Here is a 17,306-nt window from a genome sequence, read left to right on the forward strand (position 1 = left end):
ACGGTAGTTTGGAGAAAATAATTCCAACCTAGAGTTAAAGTTCGTATAATGACGATTGTTTGACAAAAAGATTTCAACCAAGTCTTAAAATTTGAATATTGACAGTAGTTTGCAGAAAAATGTGCCCACCGATAGTTAAAATTCGTACATTGACGGTAGTTTGCCAAAAAATTCCCATCGAGAGTTAAAATTCGTATGTAGACGATGGTTTGGAGAAAAAAATTCCAACCTGGTATTAAACCACATGTATTGACGATTGTTTGACAACAAGATTACAACAAACAGTTAAAATTTGTATATTGAGAGTAGTCCGAAGTATAAAATTCCCACCGATAGCTAAAATTCCTACATTTACCATAGTTTGACTAAGAATTCCCAACAAGAGTTAAATTTCGTATATAGACGATAGTTTGAAGAAAAAAATTCCAACCTAGAGTTAAAGCTCGTATAATGACGATTGTTTGACAAAAAGATTTCAACAAACAGTTAAAATTTGTATATTGAGAGTAGTCCGAAGTATAAAATTCCCACCGATAGCTAAAATTCCTACATTTACCATAGTTTGACTAAGAATTCCCAACAAGAGTTAAATTTCGTATATAGACGATAGTTTGAAGAAAAAAATTCCAACCTAGAGTTAAAGCTCGTATAATGACGATTGTTTGACGAAAGGATTTCAACAAACAGTTAAAATTTGTATATTGAGAGTAGTCTGAAGAAAAAAATTCCCACCGATAGTTAAAATTCGTACTTTTACGATAGATTGACTAAGAATTCCCAACAAGAGATAAATTTCGTATATAGACGGTAGTTTGAAGAAAAAAATTCCAACCTAGAGTTAAAGCTCGTATAATGACGATTGTTTGACAAAAAGATTTCAACAAACAGTTAAAATTTGTATACTGAGAGTAGTCTGAAGAAAAAAATTCCCACAGATAGTTAAAATTCGTACTTTTACGATAGATTGACTAAGAATTCCCAACAAGGGATAAATTTCGTATATAGACGGTAGTTTGGAGAAAATAATTCCAACCTAGAGTTAAAGTTCGTATAATGACGATTGTTTGACAAAAAGATTTCAACCAAGTCTTAAAATTTGAATATTGACAGTAGTTTGCAGAAAAATGTGCCCACCGATAGTTAAAATTCGTACATTGACGGTAGTTTGCCAAAAAATTCCCATCGAGAGTTAAAATTCGTATGTAGACGATGGTTTGGAGAAAAAAATTCCAACCTGGTATTAAACCACATGTATTGACGATTGTTTGACAAAAAGATTTCAACAAACAGTTAAAATTTGTATATTGAGAGTAGTCCGAAGTATAAAATTCCCACCGATAGCTAAAATTCCTACATTTGCGATAGTTTGACTAAGAATTCTCAACAAGAGTTAAATTTCGTATATAGACGATAGCTTGAAGAAAAAAATTCCAACCTAGAGTTAAAGCTCGTATAATGGCGATTGTTTGACAAAAAGATTTCAACAAACAGTTAGAATTTGTATATTGAGAGTAGTCTGAAGAAAAAAAATCCCACAGATAGTTAAAATTCGTACTTTTACGATAGATTGACTAAGAATTCCCAACAAGAGATAAATTTCGTATATAGACGGTAGTTTGGAGAAAATAATTCCAACCTAGAGTTAAAGTTCGTATAATGACGATTGTTTGACAAAAAGATTTCAACCAAGTCTTAAAATTTGAATATTGACAGTAGTTTGCAGAAAAATGTGCCCACCGATAGTTAAAATTCGTACATTGGCGGTAGTTTGCCAAAAAATTCCCATCGAGAGTTAAAATTCGTATGTAGACGATGGTTTGGAGAAAAAAATTCCAACCTGGTATTAAACCACATGTATTGACGATTGTTTGACAACAAGATTTCAACAAACAGTTAAAATTTGTATATTGAGAGTAGTCCGAAGTATAAAATTCCCACCGATAGCTAAAATTCCTACATTTACCATAGTTTGACTAAGAATTCCCAACAAGAGTTAAATTTCGTATATAGACGATAGTTTGAAGAAAAAAATTCCAACCTAGAGTTAAAGCTCGTATAATGACGATTGTTTGACAAAAAGATTTCAACAAACAGTTAAAATTTGTATACTGAGAGTAGTCCGAAGTATAAAATTCCCACCGATAGCTAAAATTCCTACATTTACCATAGTTTGACTAAGAATTCCCAACAAGAGTTAAATTTCGTATATAGACGATAGTTTGAAGAAAAAAATTCCAACCTAGAGTTAAAGCTCGTATAATGACGATTGTTTGACGAAAGGATTTCAACAAACAGTTAAAATTTGTATATAGAGAGTAGTCTGAAGAAAAAAATTCCCACCGATAGTTAAAATTCGTACTTTTACGATAGATTGACTAAGAATTCCCAACAAGAGATAAATTTCGTATATAGACGGTAGTTTGAAGAAAATAATTCCAACCTAGAGTTAAAGTTCGTATAATGACGATTGTTTGACAAAAAGATTTCAACCAAGTCTTAAAATTTGAATATTGACAGTAGTTTGCAGAAAAATGTGCCCACCGATAGTTAAAATTCGTACATTGACGGTAGTTTGCCAAAAAATTCCCATCGAGAGTTAAAATTCGTATGTAGACGATGGTTTGGAGAAAAAAATTCCAACCTGGTATTAAACCACATGTATTGACGATTGTTTGACAAAAAGATTTCAACAAACAGTTAAAATTTGTATATTGAGAGTAGTCCGAAGTATAAAATTCCCACCGATAGCTAAAATTCCTACATTTGCGATAGTTTGACTAAGAATTCTCAACAAGAGTTAAATTTCGTATATAGACGATAGCTTGAAGAAAAAAATTCCAACCTAGAGTTAAAGCTCGTATAATGGCGATTGTTTGACAAAAAGATTTCAACAAACAGTTAAAATTTGTATATTGAGAGTAGTCTGAAGAAAAAAATTCCCACAGATAGTTAAAATTCGTACTTTTACGATAGATTGACTAAGAATTCCCAACAAGAGATAAATTTCGTATATAGACGGTAGTTTGGAGAAAATAATTCCAACCTAGAGTTAAAGTTCGTATAATGACGATTGTTTGACAAAAAGATTTCAACCAAGTCTTAAAATTTGAATATTGACAGTAGTTTGCAGAAAAATGTGCCCACCGATAGTTAAAATTCGTACATTGACGGTAGTTTGCCAAAAAATTCCCATCGAGAGTTAAAATTCGTATGTAGACGATGGTTTGGAGAAAAAAATTCCAACCTGGTATTAAACCACATGTATTGACGATTGTTTGACAACAAGATTTCAACAAACAGTTAAAATTTGTATATTGAGAGTAGTCCGAAGTATAAAATCCCCACCGATAGCTAAAATTCCTACATTTACCATAGTTTGACTAAGAATTCCCAACAAGAGTTAAATTTCGTATATAGACGATAGTTTGAAGAAAAAAATTCCAACCTAGAGTTAAAGCTCGTATAATGACGATTGTTTGACAAAAAGATTTCAACAAACAGTTAAAATTTGTATATTGAGAGTAGTCTGAAGAAAAAAATTCCCACCGATAGTTAAAATTCGTACTTTTACGATAGATTGACTAAGAATTCCCAACAAGAGATAAATTTCGCATATAGACGGTAGTTTGGAGAAAATAATTCCAACCTAGTGTTAAAGTTCGTATAATGACGATTGTTTGACAAAAAGATTTCAACCAAGTCTTAAAATTTGAATATTGACAGTAGTTTGCAGAAAAAAGTGCCCACCGATAGTTAAAATTCGTACATTGACGGTAGTTTGTCAAAAAATTCCCAACAAGAGATAAATTTCGTATATAGACGATAGTTTGAAGAAAAAAATTCCAACCTAGTATTAAACCACATGTATTGACGATTGTTTGACAAAAAGACTTCAACAAACAGTTAAAATTTGTATATTGAGAGTAGTCCGAAGTATTAAATTCCCACCGATAGCTAAAACTCCTACATTTACGATAGTTTGACAAAGAATTCCCAACAAGAGTTAAATTTCGTATATAGACGATAGTTTGAAGAAAAAAATTCCAACCTAGAGTTAAAGCTCGTATAATGACGATTGTTTGACAAAAAGATTTCAACAAACAGTTAAAATTTGTATATTGAGAGTAGTCTGAAGAAAAAAATTCCCACCGATAGTTAAAATTCGTATATTTACGATAGTTTGACTAAGAATTCCCAACAAGAGATAAATTTCGTATATAGACGATAGTTTGAAGAAAAAAATTCCATCCTAGAGTTAAAGTTCGTATAATGACGATTGTTTGACAGAAAGATTTCAACCAAGAATTAAAATTTGAATATTGACAGTAGTTTGCAGAAAAAAATTCCCACCGACAGTTAAAATTAGTACATTGACCGTAGTTTGTCAAAAAATTCACATCCAGTGTTAAAATTCGTATGTAGACGATGGTTTGGAGAAAAAAATTCCAACCTGGTATTAAACCACGTGTATTGACGATTGTTTGACAAAAAGATTTCAACAAACAGTTAAAATTTGTATATTGAGAGTAGTCTGAAGAAAAAAATTCCCACCGATAGTTAAAATTCGTACATTTACGATAGTTTGACTAAGAATTCCCAACAAGAGATAAATTTCGTATATAGACGATAGTTTGAAGAAAAAAATTCCAACCTAGAGTTAAAGCTCGTATAATGACGATTGTTTGAAGAAAAGATTTCAACAAACAGTTAAAATTTGTATATTGAGAGTAGTCGGAAGAAAAAAATTCCCACCGATAGTTAAAATTCGTACTTTTACGATAGATTGACTAAGAATTCCCAACAAGAGATAAATTTCGTATATAGACGGTAGTTTGAAGAAAAAATTCCAACCTAGAGTTAAAGCTCGTATAATGAAGATTGTTTGACGAAAAGATTTCAACAAACAGTTAAAATTTGTATATTGAGAGTAGTCTGAAGAAAAAAATTCCCACCGATAGTTAAAATTCGTACTTTTACGATAGATTGACTAAGAATTCCCAACAAGAGATAAATTTCGTATATAGACGGTAGTTTGGAGAAAATAATTCCAACCTAGAGTTAAAGTTCGTATAATGACGATTGTTTGACAAAAAGATTTCAACCAAGTCTTAAAATTTGAATATTGACAGTAGTTTGCAGAAAAATGTGCCCACCGATAGTTAAAATTCGTACATTGACGGTAGTTTGCCAAAAAATTCCCATCGAGAGTTAAAATTCGTATGTAGACGATGGTTTGGAGAAAAAAATTCCAACCTGGTATTAAACCACATGTATTGACGATTGTTTGACAAAAAGATTTCAACAAACAGTTAAAATTTGTATATTGAGAGTAGTCCGAAGTATAAAATTCCCACCGATAGCTAAAATTCCTACATTTACCATAGTTTGACTAAGAATTCCCAACAAGAGTTAAATTTCGTATATAGACGATAGTTTGAAGAAAAAAATTCCAACCTAGAGTTAAAGCTCGTATAATGACGATTGTTTGACGAAAGGATTTCAACAAACAGTTAAAATTTGTATATTGAGAGTAGTCTGAAGAAAAAAATTCCCACCGATAGTTAAAATTCGTACTTTTACGATAGATTGACTAAGAATTCCCAACAAGAGATAAATTTCGTATATAGACGGTAGTTTGAAGAAAAAAATTCCAACCTAGAGTTAAAGCTCGTATAATGACGATTGTTTGACAAAAAGATTTCAACAAACAGTTAAAATTTGTATATTGAGAGTAGTCTGAAGAAAAAAATTCCCACAGATAGTTAAAATTCGTACTTTTACGATAGATTGACTAAGAATTCCCAACAAGGGATAAATTTCGTATATAGACGGTAGTTTGGAGTAAATAATTCCAACCTAGAGTTAAAGCTCGTATAATGACGATTGTTTGACAAAAAGATTTCAACAAACAGTTAAAATTTGTATACTGAGAGTAGTCTGAAGAAAAAAATTCCCACAGATAGTTAAAATTCGTACTTTTACGATAGATTGACTAAGAATTCCCAACAAGGGATAAATTTCGTATATAGACGGTAGTTTGGAGAAAATAATTCCAACCTAGAGTTAAAGTTCGTATAATGACGATTGTTTGACAAAAAGATTTCAACCAAGTCTTAAAATTTGAATATTGACAGTAGTTTGCAGAAAAATGTGCCCACCGATAGTTAAAATTCGTACATTGACGGTAGTTTGCCAAAAAATTCCCATCGAGAGTTAAAATTCGTATGTAGACGATGGTTTGGAGAAAAAAATTCCAACCTGGTATTAAACCACATGTATTGACGATTGTTTGACAAAAAGATTTCAACAAACAGTTAAAATTTGTATATTGAGAGTAGTCCGAAGTATAAAATTCCCACCGATAGCTAAAATTCCTACATTTGCGATAGTTTGACTAAGAATTCTCAACAAGAGTTAAATTTCGTATATAGACGATAGCTTGAAGAAAAAAATTCCAACCTAGAGTTAAAGCTCGTATAATGGCGATTGTTTGACAAAAAGATTTCAACAAACAGTTAAAATTTGTATATTGAGAGTAGTCTGAAGAAAAAAATTCCCACAGATAGTTAAAATTCGTACTTTTACGATAGATTGACTAAGAATTCCCAACAAGAGATAAATTTCGTATATAGACGGTAGTTTGGAGAAAATAATTCCAACCTAGAGTTAAAGTTCGTATAATGACGATTGTTTGACAAAAAGATTTCAACCAAGTCTTAAAATTTGAATATTGACAGTAGTTTGCAGAAAAATGTGCCCACCGATAGTTAAAATTCGTACATTGACGGTAGTTTGCCAAAAAATTCCCATCGAGAGTTAAAATTCGTATGTAGACGATGGTTTGGAGAAAAAAATTCCAACCTGGTATTAAACCACATGTATTGACGATTGTTTGACAACAAGATTTCAACAAACAGTTAAAATTTGTATATTGAGAGTAGTCCGAAGTATAAAATTCCCACCGATAGCTAAAATTCCTACATTTACCATAGTTTGACTAAGAATTCCCAACAAGAGTTAAATTTCGTATATAGACGATAGTTTGAAGAAAAAAATTCCAACCTAGAGTTAAAGCTCGTATAATGACGATTGTTTGACAAAAAGATTTCAACAAACAGTTAAAATTTGTATATTGAGAGTAGTCCGAAGTATCAAATTCCCACCGATAGCTAAAATTCCTACATTTACCATAGTTTGACTAAGAATTCCCAACAAGAGTTAAATTTCGTATATAGACGATAGTTTGAAGAAAAAAATTCCAACCTAGAGTTAAAGCTCGTATAATGACGATTGTTTGACGAAAGGATTTCAACAAACAGTTAAAATTTGTATATTGAGAGTAGTCTGAAGAAAAAAATTCCCACCGATAGTTAAAATTCGTACTTTTACGATAGATTGACTAAGAATTCCCAACAAGAGATAAATTTCGTATATAGACGGTAGTTTGAAGAAAAAAATTCCAACCTAGAGTTAAAGCTCGTATAATGACGATTGTTTGACAAAAAGATTTCAACAAACAGTTAAAATTTGTATACTGAGAGTAGTCTGAAGAAAAAAATTCCCACAGATAGTTAAAATTCGTACTTTTACGATGGATTGACTAACAATTCCCAACAAGGGATAAATTTCGTATATAGACGGTAGTTTGGAGAAAATAATTCCAACCTAGAGTTAAAGTTCGTATAATGACGATTGTTTGACAAAAAGATTTCAACCAAGTCTTAAAATTTGAATATTGACAGTAGTTTGCAGAAAAATGTGCCCACCGATAGTTAAAATTCGTACATTGACGGTAGTTTGCCAAAAAATTCCCATCGAGAGTTAAAATTCGTATGTAGACGATGGTTTGGAGAAAAAAATTCCAACCTGGTATTAAACCACATGTATTGACGATTGTTTGACAAAAAGATTTCAACAAACAGTTAAAATTTGTATATTGAGAGTAGTCCGAGGTATAAAATTCCCACCGATAGCTAAAATTCCTACATTTGCGATAGTTTGACTAAGAATTCTCAACAAGAGTTAAATTTCGTATATAGACGATAGCTTGAAGAAAAAAATTCCAACCTAGAGTTAAAGCTCGTATAATGGCGATTGTTTGACAAAAAGATTTCAACAAACAGTTAAAATTTGTATATTGAGAGTAGTCTGAAGAAAAAAATTCCCACAGATAGTTAAAATTCGTACTTTTACGATAGATTGACTAAGAATTCCCAACAAGAGATAAATTTCGTATATAGACGGTAGTTTGGAGAAAATAATTCCAACCTAGAGTTAAAGTTCGTATAATGACGATTGTTTGACAAAAAGATTTCAACCAAGTCTTAAAATTTGAATATTGACAGTAGTTTGCAGAAAAATGTGCCCACCGATAGTTAAAATTCGTACATTGACGGTAGTTTGCCAAAAAATTCCCATCGAGAGTTAAAATTCGTATGTAGACGATGGTTTGGAGAAAAAAATTCCAACCTGGTATTAAACCACATGTATTGACGATTGTTTGACAACAAGATTTCAACAAACAGTTAAAATTTGTATATTGAGAGTAGTCCGAAGTATAAAATTCCCACCGATAGCTAAAATTCCTACATTTACCATAGTTTGACTAAGAATTCCCAACAAGAGTTAAATTTCGTATATAGACGATAGTTTGAAGAAAAAAATTCCAACCTAGAGTTAAAGCTCGTATAATGACGATTGTTTGACAAAAAGATTTCAACAAACAGTTAAAATTTGTATATTGAGAGTAGTCTGAAGAAAAAAATTCCCACCGATAGTTAAAATTCGTACTTTTACGATAGATTGACTAAGAATTCCCAACAAGAGATAAATTTCGCATATAGACGGTAGTTTGGAGAAAATAATTCCAACCTAGTGTTAAAGTTCGTATAATGACGATTGTTTGACAAAAAGATTTCAACCAAGTCTTAAAATTTGAATATTGACAGTAGTTTGCAGAAAAAAGTGCCCACCGATAGTTAAAATTCGTACATTGACGGTAGTTTGTCAAAAAATTCCCAACAAGAGATAAATTTCGTATATAGACGATAGTTTGAAGAAAAAAATTCCAACCTAGTATTAAACCACATGCATTGACGATTGTTTGACAAAAAGACTTCAACAAACAGTTAAAATTTGTATATTGAGAGTAGTCCGAAGTATTAAATTCCCACCGATAGCTAAAATTCCTACATTTACGATAGTTTGACAAAGAATTCCCAACAAGAGTTAAATTTCGTATATAGACGATAGTTTGAAGAAAAAAATTCCAACCTAGAGTTAAAGCTCGTATAATGACGATTGTTTGACAAAAAGATTTCAACAAACAGTTAAAATTTGTATATTGAGAGTAGTCTGAAGAAAAAAATTCCCACCGATAGTTAAAATTCGTACATTTACGATAGTTTGACTAAGAATTCCCAACAAGAGATAAATTTCGTATATAGACGATAGTTTGAAGAAAAAAATTCCATCCTAGAGTTAAAGTTCGTATAATGACGATTGTTTGACAGAAAGATTTCAACCAAGAATTAAAATTTGAATATTGACAGTAGTTTGCAGAAAAAAATTCCCACCGACAGTTAAAATCAGTACATTGACCGTAGTTTGTCAAAAAATTCACATCCAGTGTTAAAATTCGTATGTAGACGATGGTTTGGAGAAAAAAATTCCAACCTGGTATTAAACCACGTGTATTGACGATTGTTTGACAAAAAGATTTCAACAAACAGTTAAAATTTGTATATTGAGAGTAGTCTGAAGAAAAAAATTCCCACCGATAGTTAAAATTCGTACATTTACGATAGTTTGACTAAGAATTCCCAACAAGAGATAAATTTCGTATATAGACGATAGTTTGAAGAAAAAAATTCCAACCTAGAGTTAAAGCTCGTATAATGACGATTGTTTGAAGAAAAGATTTCAACAAACAGTTAAAATTTGTATATTGAGAGTAGTCTGAAGAAAAAAATTCCCACCGATAGTTAAAATTCGTACTTTTACGATAGATTGACTAAGAATTCCCAACAAGAGATAAATTTCGTATATAGACGGTAGTTTGAAGAAAAAATTCCAACCTAGAGTTAAAGCTCGTATAATGACGATTGTTTGACGAAAAGATTTCAACAAACAGTTAAAATTTGTATATTGAGAGTAGTCTGAAGAAAAAAATTCCCACCGATAGTTAAAATTCGTACTTTTACGATAGATTGACTAAGAATTCCCAACAAGAGATAAATTTCGTATATAGACGGTAGTTTGGAGAAAATAATTCCAACCTAGAGTTAAAGTTCGTATAATGACGATTGTTTGACAAAAAGATTTCAACCAAGTCTTAAAATTTGAATATTGACAGTAGTTTGCAGAAAAATGTGCCCACCGATAGTTAAAATTCGTACATTGACGGTAGTTTGCCAAAAAATTCCCATCGAGAGTTAAAATTCGTATGTAGACGATGGTTTGGAGAAAAAAATTCCAACCTGGTATTAAACCACATGTATTGACGATTGTTTGACAAAAAGATTTCAACAAACAGTTAAAATTTGTATATTGAGAGTAGTCCGAAGTATAAAATTCCCACCGATAGCTAAAATTCCTACATTTACCATAGTTTGACTAAGAATTCCCAACAAGAGTTAAATTTCGTATATAGACGATAGTTTGAAGAAAAAAATTCCAACCTAGAGTTAAAGCTCGTATAATGACGATTGTTTGACGAAAGGATTTCAACAAACAGTTAAAATTTGTATATTGAGAGTAGTCTGAAGAAAAAAATTCCCACCGATAGTTAAAATTCGTACTTTTACGATAGATTGACTAAGAATTCCCAACAAGAGATAAATTTCGTATATAGACGGTAGTTTGAAGAAAAAAATTCCAACCTAGAGTTAAAGCTCGTATAATGACGATTGTTTGACAAAAAGATTTCAACAAACAGTTAAAATTTGTATATTGAGAGTAGTCTGAAGAAAAAAATTCCCACAGATAGTTAAAATTCGTACTTTTACGATAGATTGACTAAGAATTCCCAACAAGGGATAAATTTCGTATATAGACGGTAGTTTGGAGTAAATAATTCCAACCTAGAGTTAAAGCTCGTATAATGACGATTGTTTGACAAAAAGATTTCAACAAACAGTTAAAATTTGTATACTGAGAGTAGTCTGAAGAAAAAAATTCCCACAGATAGTTAAAATTCGTACTTTTACGATAGATTGACTAAGAATTCCCAACAAGGGATAAATTTCGTATATAGACGGTAGTTTGGAGAAAATAATTCCAACCTAGAGTTAAAGTTCGTATAATGACGATTGTTTGACAAAAAGATTTCAACCAAGTCTTAAAATTTGAATATTGACAGTAGTTTGCAGAAAAATGTGCCCACCGATAGTTAAAATTCGTACATTGACGGTAGTTTGCCAAAAAATTCCCATCGAGAGTTAAAATTCGTATGTAGACGATGGTTTGGAGAAAAAAATTCCAACCTGGTATTAAACCACGTGTATTGACGATTGTTTGACAAAAAGATTTCAACAAACAGTTAAAATTTGTATATTGAGAGTAGTCTGAAGAAAAAAATTCCCACCGATAGTTAAAATTCGTACATTTACGATAGTTTGACTAAGAATTCCCAACAAGAGATAAATTTCGTATATAGACGATAGTTTGAAGAAAAAAATTCCAACCTAGAGTTAAAGCTCGTATAATGACGATTGTTTGACGAAAAGATTTCAACACACAGTTAAAATTTGTATACTGAGAGTAGTCTGAAGAAAAAAATTCCCACCGATAGTTAAAATTCGTACTTTTACGATAGATTGACTAAGAATTCCCAACAAGAGATAAATTTCGTATATAGACGGTAGTTTGGAGAAAATAATTCCAACCTAGAGTTAAAGTTCGTATAATGACGATTGTTTGACAAAAAGATTTCAACCAAGTCTTAAAATTTGAATATTGACAGTAGTTTGCAGAAAAATGTGCCCACCGGTAGTTAAAATTCGTACATTGACGGTAGTTTGCCAAAAAATTCCCATCGAGAGTTAAAATTCGTATGTAGACGATGGTTTGGAGAAAAAAATTCCAACCTGGTATTAAACCACATGTATTGACGATTGTTTGACAAAAAGATTTCAACAAACAGTTAAAATTTGTATATTGAGAGTAGTCCGAAGTATAAAATTCCCACCGATAGCTAAAATTCCTACATTTACCATAGTTTGAGTAAGAATTCCCAACAAGAGTTAAATTTCGTATATAGACGATAGTTTGAAGAAAAAAATTCCATCCTAGAGTTAAAGCTCGTATAATGACGATTGTTTGACGAAAAGATTTCAACAAACAGTTAAAATTTGTGTATTGAGAGTAGTCTGAAGAAAAAAATTCCCACCGATAGTTAAAATTCGTACTTTTACGATAGATTGACTAAGAATTCCCAACAAGAGATAAATTTCGCATATAGACGGTAGTTTGGAGAAAATAATTCCAACCTAGTGTTAAAGTTCGTATAATGACGATTGTTTGACAAAAAGATTTCAACCAAGTCTTAAAATTTGAATATTGACAGTAGTTTGCAGAAAAAAGTGCCCACCGATAGTTAAAATTCGTACATTGACGGTAGTTTGTCAAAAAATTCCCAACAAGAGATAAATTTCGTATATAGACGATAGTTTGAAGAAAAAAATTCCAACCTAGTATTAAACCACATGTATTGACGATTGTTTGACAAAAAGATTTCAACAAACAGTTAAAATTTGTATATTGAGAGTAGTCTGAAGAAAAAAATTCCCACCGATAGGTAAAATTCGTACATTTACGATAGTTTGACTAAGAATTCCCAACAAGAGATAAATTTCGTATATAGACGATAGTTTGAAGAAAAAAATTTCAACCTAGAGTTAAAGCTCGTATAATGACGATTGTTTGACGAAAAGATTTCAACACACAGTTAAAATTTGTATATTGAGAGTAGTCTGAAGAAAAAAATTCCCACCGATAGTTAAAATTCGTACTTTTACGATAGATTGACTAAGAATTCCCAACAAGAGATAAATTTCGTATATAGACGGTAGTTTGGAGAAAATAATTCCAACCTAGTGTTAAAGTTCGTATAATGACGATTGTTTGACAAAAAGATTTCAACCAAGTCTTAAAATTTGAATATTGACAGTAGTTTGCAGAAAAATGTGCCCACCGATAGTTAAAATTCGTACATTGACGGTAGTTTGCCAAAAAATTCCCATCGAGAGTTAAAATTCGTATGTAGACGATGGTTTGGAGAAAAAAATTCCAACCTGGTATTAAACCACATGTATTGACGATTATTTGACAAAAAGATTTCAACAAACAGTTAAAATTTGTATATTGAGAGTAGTCCGAAGTATAAAATTCCCACCGATAGCTAAAATTCCTACATTTACCATAGTTTGAGTAAGAATTCCCAACAAGAGTTAAATTTCGTATATAGACGATAGTTTGAAGAAAAAAATTCCATCCTAGAGTTAAAGCTCGTATAATGACGATTGTTTGACGAAAAGATTTCAACAAAAAGTTAAAATTTGTGTATTGAGAGTAGTCTGAAGAAAAAAATTCCCACCGATAGTTAAAATTCGTACTTTTACGATAGATTGACTAAGAATTCCCAACAAGAGATAAATTTCGCATATAGACGGTAGTTTGGAGAAAATAATTCCAACCTAGTGTTAAAGTTCGTATAATGACGATTGTTTGACAAAAAGATTTCAACCAAGTCTTAAAATTTGAATATTGACAGTAGTTTGCAGAAAAAAGTGCCCACCGATAGTTAAAATTCGTACATTGACGGTAGTTTGTCAAAAAATTCCCAACAAGAGATAAATTTCGTATATAGACGATAGTTTGAAGAAAAAAATTCCAACCTAGTATTAAACCACATGTATTGACGATTGTTTGACAAAAAGATTTCAACAAACAGTTAAAATCTGTATATTGAGAGTAGTCCGAAGTATAAAATTCCCACCGATAGCTAAAATTCCTACATTTACGATAGTTTGACTAAGAATTCCCAACAAGAGTTAAATTTCGTATATAGACGATAGTTTGAAGAAAAAAATTCCAACCTAGAGTTAAAGCTCGTATAATGACGATTGTTTGACAAAAAGATTTCAACAAACAGTTAAAATTTGTATATTGAGAGTAGTCTGAAGAAAAAAATTCCCACCGATAGTTAAAATTCGTACATTTACGATAGTTTGACTAAGAATTCCCAACAAGAGATAAATTTCGTATATAGACGATAGTTTGAAGAAAAAAATTCCAACCTAGAGTTAAAGTTCGTATAATGACGATTGTTTGACAGAAAGATTTCAACCAAGACTTAAAATTTGAATATTGGCAGTAGTTTGCAGAAAAAAAATTCCACCGAGAGATAAAATTAGTACGTTGACGGTAGTTTGTCAAAAAATTCACATCCAGAGTTAAAATTCGTATGTAGACGATGGTTTGGAGAAAAAAATTCCAACCTGGTATTAAACCACGTGTATTGACGATTGTTTGACAAAAAGATTTCAACAAACAGTTAAAATTTGTATATTGAGAGTAGTCTGAAGAAAAAAATTCCCACCGATAGGTAAAATTCGTACATTTACGATAGTTTGACTAAGAATTCCCAACAAGAGATAAATTTCGTATATAGACGGTAGTTTGAAGAAAAAAATTCCAACCTAGAGTTAAAGCTCGTATAATGACGATTGTTTGACAAAAAGATTTCAACAAACAGTTAAAATTTGTATATTGAGAGTAGTCTGAAGAAAAAAATTCCCACAGATAGTTAAAATTCGTACTTTTACGATAGATTGACTAAGAATTCCCAACAAGGGATAAATTTCGTATATAGACGGTAGTTTGGAGAAAATAATTCCAACCTAGAGTTAAAGTTCGTATAATGACGATTGTTTGACAAAAAGATTTCAACCAAGTCTTAAAATTTGAATATTGACAGTAGTTTGCAGAAAAATGTGCCCACCGATAGTTAAAATTCGTGCATTGACGGTAGTTTGCCAAAGAATTCCCATCGAGAGTTAAAATTCGTATGTAGACGATGGTTTGGAGAAAAAAATTCCAACCTGGTATTAAACCACATGTATTGTTGATTGTTTGACAAAAAGATTTCAACAAACAGTTAAAATTTGTATATTGAGAGTAGTCCGAAGTATAAAATACCCACCGATAGCTAAAATTCCTACAATCACGATAGTTTGACTAAGAATTCTCAACAAGAGTTAAATTTCGTATATAGACGATAGTTTGAAGAAGAAAATTCCAACCTAGAGTTAAAGCTCGTATAATGACGATTGTTTGACGAAAAGATTTCAACAAACAGTTAAAATTTGTATATTGAGAGTAGTCTGAAGAAAAAAATTCCCACCGATAGTTAAAATTCGTACTTTTACGATAGATTGACTAAGAATTCCCAACAAGAGATAAATTTCGTATATAGACGGTAGTTTGGAGAAAATAATTCCAACCTAGAGTTAAAGTTCGTATAATGACGATTGTTTGACAAAAAGATTTCAATCAAGTCTTAAAATTTGAATATTGACAGTAGTTTGCAGAATAATGTGCCCACCGATAGTTAAAATTCGTACATTGACGGTAGTTTGCCAAAAAATTCCCATCGAGAGTTAAAATTCGTATGTAGACAATGGTTTGGAGAAAAAAATTCCAACCTGGTATTAAACCACATGTATTGACGATTGTTTGACAAGAAGATTTCAACAAACAGTTAAAATTTGTATATTGAGAGTAGTCCGAAGTATAAAATTCCCACCGATAGCTAAAATTCCTACATTTACCATAGTTTGACTAAGAATTCCCAACAAGAGTTAAATTTCGTATATAGACGATAGTTTGAAGAAAAAAATTCCAACCTAGAGTTAAAGCTCGTATAATGACGATTGTTTGACGAAAAGATTTCAACAAACAGTTAAAATTTGTATATTGAGAGTAGTCTGAAGAAAAAAATTCCCACCGATAGTTAAAATTCGTACATTTACGATAGTTTGACTAAGAATTCCCAACAAGAGATAAATTTCGTATATAGACGATAGTTTGAAGAAAAAAATTCCAACCTAAAGTTAAAGTTCGTATTATGACGATTGTTTGACAAAAAGATTTCAACCAAGTCTTAAAATTTGAATATTGACAGTAGTTTGCAGAAAAAAGTGCCCACCGATAGTTAAAATTCGTACATTGACGGTAGTTTGCCAAAAAATTCCCAACAAGAGATAAATTTCGTATATAGACGATAGTTTGAAGAAAAAAATTCCAACCTAGTACTAAACCACGTGTATTGACGATTGTTTGACAAAAAGATTTCAACAAACAGTTAAAATTTGTATATTGAGAGTAGTCCGAAGTATAAAATTCCCACCGATAGCTAAAATTCCTACATTTACGATAGTTTGACTAAGAACTACCAACAAGAGTTAAATTTCGTATATAGACGATAGTTTGAAGAAAAAAATTCCAACCTAGAGTTAAAGCTCGTATAATGACGATTGTTTGACGAAAAGATTTCAACAAACAGTTAAAATTTGTATATTGAGAGTAGTCCGAAGTATAAAATTCCCACCGATAGCTAAAATTCCTACATTTACGATAGTTTGACTAAGAATTCCCAACAAGAGTTAAATTTCGTATATAGACGATAGTTTGAAGAAAATAATTCCAACCTAGAGTTAAAGTTCGTATAATGACGATTGTTTGACAAAAAGATTTCAACCAAGTCTTAAAATTTGAATATTGTCAGTAGTTTGCAGAAAAAAGTGCCCACCGATAGTTAAAATTCGTACATTGACGGTAGTTTGTCAAAAAATTCCCAACAAGAGATAAATTTCGTATATAGACGATAGTTTGAAGAAAAAAATTCCAACCTAGTATTAAACCACATGTATTGACGATTGTTTGACAAAAAGATTTCAACAAACAGTTAAAATCTGTATATTGAGAGTAGTCCGAAGTATAAAATTCCCACCGATAGCTAAAATTCCTACATTTACGATAGTTTGACTAAGAATTCCCAACAAGAGTTAAATTTCGTATATAGACGATAGTTTGAAGAAAAAAATTCCAACCTAGAGTTAAAGCTCGTATAATGACGATTGATTGACAAAAAGATTTCAACAAACAGTTAAAATTTGTATATTGAGAGTAGTCTGAAGAAAAAAATTCCCACCGATAGTTAAAATTCGTACATTTACGATAGTTTGACTAAGAATTCCCAACAAGAGATAAATTTCGTATATAGACGATAGTTTGAAGAAAAAAAT

The sequence above is a fragment of the Xylocopa sonorina genome, unplaced genomic scaffold (assembly GCF_050948175.1).
Source record: "Xylocopa sonorina isolate GNS202 unplaced genomic scaffold, iyXylSono1_principal scaffold0206, whole genome shotgun sequence".
Lineage (NCBI taxonomy): Eukaryota > Metazoa > Arthropoda > Insecta > Hymenoptera > Apidae > Xylocopa > Xylocopa sonorina.